We start from the raw sequence: 5286 nt of genomic DNA, 5'->3' as shown, positions 1-5286 counted from the left end.
TCGTCTCAGTTGTGTGACTAGATTCGTGATTTCCTATCAGAGAGGCCTCAGTTCGTAGTGATACACGGTAAATCATCGAGCATAACAGAAGTGATATATGGCGTTCCTCAAGGTAGCGTCATAGGCACTCTGATGTTCCTGATTTTTATAAATGATCTAGGTGATAATCTGAGCAGCCCCTTAGATTATTTCCAGATGACGCTGTAATTTACCGTCTACTAAAGTCATCAGACCATCAATTCCAATTACAAAATGATCTAGAGAGAATTTCTGTGTGATGCGGAAAGTGGCAATTACCACTAAACAAAGAAAAGTGCGATGTCATACTCATGGGTACTAAAAGAAATCCGATAAATTTTGGGTATGCGATAAATTGCACAAATCTAAGGGCTGTCAATTCGACTAAATACCTAGGAATTACAATTACGAGCAACTTAAATTGGAAAGACCACATAGGTAATATTGTGGGGAAGGCGAAACAAAGACTACCCTTTGTTGGCAGAACACTTAGAAGATGTGACAAACCCACTAACGAGCCTACATTACACTTTTTCGTCCTCTGCTGGAATATTGCTGCGCAGTATGGGATCCTTACCAGATACGATTGATGGAGAACATCGAAAATATTCAAAGAGGGACAGCTTGTTTCGTGTTATCGTGCAATAGCGGTGAGAATGTCACTGACATTATACGTGAGTTGGGGTGGCAGTCACTGAAACAAAGGCGGTTTTCTTTGCGGCGAGATCTATTTACGAAATTTCAATCTCGAACATTCACTTCCGAACCCGTAAATACTTTTTTGACACCCACCTACGTAGGGAGAAATGATCATCATAATAAATTTAGAGAAATCAGAGCTCGAACGGAAAGATTTAGGTGTTCCGTTTTCCCACGCGCCATTCGATAGTGGAATTGTAGAGAAGTAGCATGAAAATGGTTCAATGAACCCTCTGCCAGGCACTTAAGTGCGAATTTCAGAGTAACCATGTAGATGTAGATACTATTTCTTTGAATTCAAGCCACATCCGGTCTACACTTACATTATTAATTTGGAATGAGTGGCGATTGTCTCTCAGTAAGGCGTCAAGTGAATTTTTATCGTTTTTTTTAATAGGTATATTTTTCGCTTATTTTTGGAGGATTTGGGGATTAAAATTTCCATTTCGCTACGGTAACTCTGTGTTCACAAATCCCTCTATCGGTTTTAATGCTCGTTATTAACTCAGGAGCCGTGCGACCGCTACGGTCGCAGGTTCGAATCCTGCCTCGGGCATGGATGTGTGTGATGTCCTTAGGTTAGTTAGGTTTAAGTAGTTCTAAGTTCTAGGGGACTGATGACCAAAGATGTTAAGTCCCATAGTGCTCAGAGCCATTTTTATTAACTCAGGACTATTTGTTATTTGTTGCTAAGAGGTCAAGTGTGCGGCGCTAGGCAAAGGCTATAAAATAACTGCTATTCTCCAGCAGATAATTACAACTTGTGCGGTCACAGACCTGACAGCTGCTGCGGCGACACAGTAGACGAGTGATGACAGAGACCCTGGCGAGTGCGGGGATCTTCAGCGACTTCAAAGATGCACGGCGAGCGGACAATTTTCTTTGATACACGGATATGACCCTGGGAGTAGCCCAGGCTAGTCATTCCATGCATCAATAAGGGACTCTACATGAATAAGGGATTCTAAATCTCAGGTGGATCACAATTATCTTTCGCAACTGTGCAAGGAAGCAGAACTAGGAGAACGATATTTCTGTTAAATACTTTGTGTTAGTTAGAGGATTAATTGGGCGGGCGATATTCAGGTGAAACGGAAATAATGCTTCTTACGTCGTTTTGTTTCTCTGTCTAGGCAGATGCTTCACTGATGCGACGTCTCTGTATCAGAAAAACAACTCGCAATCGCTCTTAAGTAACAGATCTTATAATGAGACATGTAAAGCAATCACTTATCGTCCTTCTACCTTAAATATTGCACCAATCTTAATTACCCTCCTATGTGCGTCACCTTCAGTTAGTCCCATCAACGTATTTCCACATTTTAGATTCAAGCCTCAAACACTTAAAACCATACGTAGAGTACCAGGACGTTCTGTTTAGAGTACAGTCCATCCTACAAATTCCCGCTCTGCACCATCCACTGCAAAAGTCGTCTTTAGCTTTCTCATAATCACTGTCCAAAATATTTAGCCCCTTCACTATTTCTCCACCAAAAGATTAATTTCTCTCGCTGACTGTTCCACTGTGAACCTCCATTTCCGCGATATATACACGTGAAACAACGCCCACCTCCTATGCGAATGCGTAAAATCGCCGGTGTTTTCTCAATTCCCTTTAAGATTTACTCAATGTTCTGCTTATATCCTTAACCTTAATAGCGTCATGCTTATGTTTTCTCTGGACTTCGTCCTTCCCAATTCAGCCCCTACTATTAATATTTTCTGGCACTCATTAGTTGCACCATTACATAACGCAGGGAGTTTGCCGTTGCAAGCGTCTACAAACTGCTTCTACATAAACCATACAACAACACTGTCAAAGGCTGCACCACCACTGGCATATGATGGACAGTTGTGATGTCAGTCATCGGATACAACAGGTGTAGGTGAAGAGGCTGGCCTGTGCACCCGAAAGGTAAACACAGAACTGTCAAAGCACAGAACATGGGAGCCCAGGCAGGCCGGAAAGTGCAGCAGGAGAGAAACACCGGTGTTACGGATCTCTTCAGTATGGAAACAAGAAAATGCGGAAACGACGTTTTCTTTGCGGACACAGCTTGTAACGCCGGACTGGGTAACGTTACGAAATATGAGAAAAAAATTTACACACATCAAAAAAAAGTTCAGCACCACCCTGGTTCCTAGAACTCCCGAAGATTGACGTCGACTATGGATATTGTATGACAGACATAGTCCCTTTGAATGTTCAGGGACGTCACTAAACCCGCCCAAAGAGATAAACAACCATGCATGAGCAGCGCCTACTCGACTGTGGGGTCCCAGTCATTCCACCGGGAACGTGGTACATGGCTCGTGTTGTCTGTACTTCCACCATGCGTAGGTCAATACCGCTGTTCGATCTAATATGCGTTTGTACTTTGTGCAAGGGAGGGCTCTCGACAAGAAAAGTGTCAAGGCGTCTAAGAGTGAACAAAAGCGATGTTGTTCGGACATGGAAGAGTTACAGAGAGACAGTAACAGTCGATGACATGCCTCAATCAGGCCGCCCAAGGGTTACTACTGCAGTCGATGACCGCTACCTACGCATTATGGCTCGGAGGAACCCTGACAGCAACGTCACCATGTTGAATAATGCTTTTCGTGCAGCCACAGGATGTCTTGTTACGACTCAAACTGTGCGCAATAGGCTGCATGATGCGCAACTTCACTCCCGACGCCCATGGCGAGGTCCATATTTGCAACCACGACATCATGCGGCGCGGTACAGATGGGCCCAACAACATGCCAAATGGACCGCTCAGGATTGGATCACGTTCTCTTCACAGATAAGTGTCGCATGTGCCTCAATAAGACATTCGTCGGAGACATGTTTGTAAGCAGCCCGGTCAAGCTGAACGCCTTAGACAAACTGTCCAGCTAGTGCGGAAAGGTGGAGGTTCTCTGCTGTTTTGGAATGGCATTATGTGGGACCGACGTACACCGCTGGTGGTCATAGATGGCGCAGTAACAGCTTTACGATACGTGAATGCCATTTTCCGACCGATAGTGCAACCATATCGGCAGCATATTGGCGCGACATTCGTCTTCATGGACGACAATTCGCACTCCTATCGTGCACATCTTGTGAATGACTTCCTTCAGGATATCGATATCGCTCGACGAGAGTGGCCATCATGTTCTCCAGACATGAACCGCATCGAACATGCCTGGGATAGATTTAAAAAAGCTTTTTATGGACGACGTGACCCACCAACCACTCTGAGGGATCTACGCCGAATCGCTGTTGAAGAGTGGAACAATCTGGACCAACAGTACCTTGATGAACTTGTGGATAGTATGCCACGACGACTACAGGCGTGCATCAATGGAACAGGACGTGCCACTGGGTATTAGAGGTACCGGTGTGTACAGCAATCTGGACCACTACCTATGAAGGTCTCGCTGTATTGTGGTACAACATGCAATGTATGGTTTTCATGTGCAATAAAAAGGGTGGAAATGATGTTTATATTGATTTCTGTTCCAATATTCTGTACAGGTTCCGGAACTGTCTGAACCGAGGTGATGCAAAACATTTTTTGATGTGTGTATGTACGAAACACAAAGCTATGCTTTAGAAAGGTAATACATTGTACCCATATTTACCAAAACTATAGCGACAAAGAGAGGATTTCACAGTCGCTAAACTTATCGGTTTACCATTCTGCTTACGAAAAGTATAATATCTATGCAAATGTATGTTCCACGCAACCACTTAAAACTTAGTACACAGTTGACGGTTTGGGATATCTACACAAATAGTAAATGTATCAACATATGAGAGCTAGATTCTCTTTCCTTTGATATTTGAAATTTGTAGCTCATATTTTATTTAGAGTTACAATCATTTCAGTTAATACTAGTTGCTCGAATCGTGTTATAAACGGGAATCCCATACACATTCATGCTCCGACAACCATCATAATATGAATATTAAAGCCGTTTATATTCCTTTGATATTCAAAGAGTATAGTTTTTCTTTACATTTAGTGATAATTTGGGTATTTGGTTATGCTGGTCATTAAAAAAAACGAAACTGATATAAACTGATTATCTCTATGTAAATTATGACAGCTGTATCTTAAAGTGTCAACGGCCTTGCCGCAGTTGTAACACCGGTTCCCGTCAGATCACCGAAGTTAAGCGCTGTCGGGCTGGGCTAGCAATTGGATGGGTGACGATCCGTTCTACCGAGCACTGTTGGCAAGCGGGGTGCAATCAGCCCAGGTGAGGCAAACTGAGGAGCTACTTGATTGAGAAGTAGCGGCTCCGGCCTCGGAAACTGACATACTGCCGGGAGAGCGGTGTGCTGACCACATGCCCCTCCATATCCGCATCCAGTAACGCCTGTGGGCTGAAGATGACACGCCGACCGGTCGGTATCATTGGGCCTTCATTCCCTGTTCGGGAGGAGTTTAGTTTAGTAGTAACTTAAAGTGCGTAGATATGCGCTTCAAATTATATTGCAGTTTAGTGTACATCTTTTGGCCACACAGGCCAGCCCATTCGTCTTCACCTGCCATATCCTATGTCTGACCTCACAGTTGTCGATCATATGGCATCGGTGAT

General features: G+C 43.8%; 1 pseudogene; it reads left to right on the top strand.

Annotated features, from left to right (window-relative positions):
* Window positions 1-4805: 4805 nt before the first annotated feature.
* LOC126250357 (5S ribosomal RNA) lies at window positions 4806-4923 on the top strand (annotated as a pseudogene).
* Window positions 4924-5286: the final 363 nt, after the last annotated feature.

Source organism: Schistocerca nitens, chromosome 3 (genome assembly GCF_023898315.1).
Source record: "Schistocerca nitens isolate TAMUIC-IGC-003100 chromosome 3, iqSchNite1.1, whole genome shotgun sequence".
In the NCBI taxonomy this organism is placed as follows: domain Eukaryota; kingdom Metazoa; phylum Arthropoda; class Insecta; order Orthoptera; family Acrididae; genus Schistocerca; species Schistocerca nitens.
Note: the sequence above shows the minus strand (reverse complement) of the source record. Positions and strands in the feature narration are given on the sequence as shown.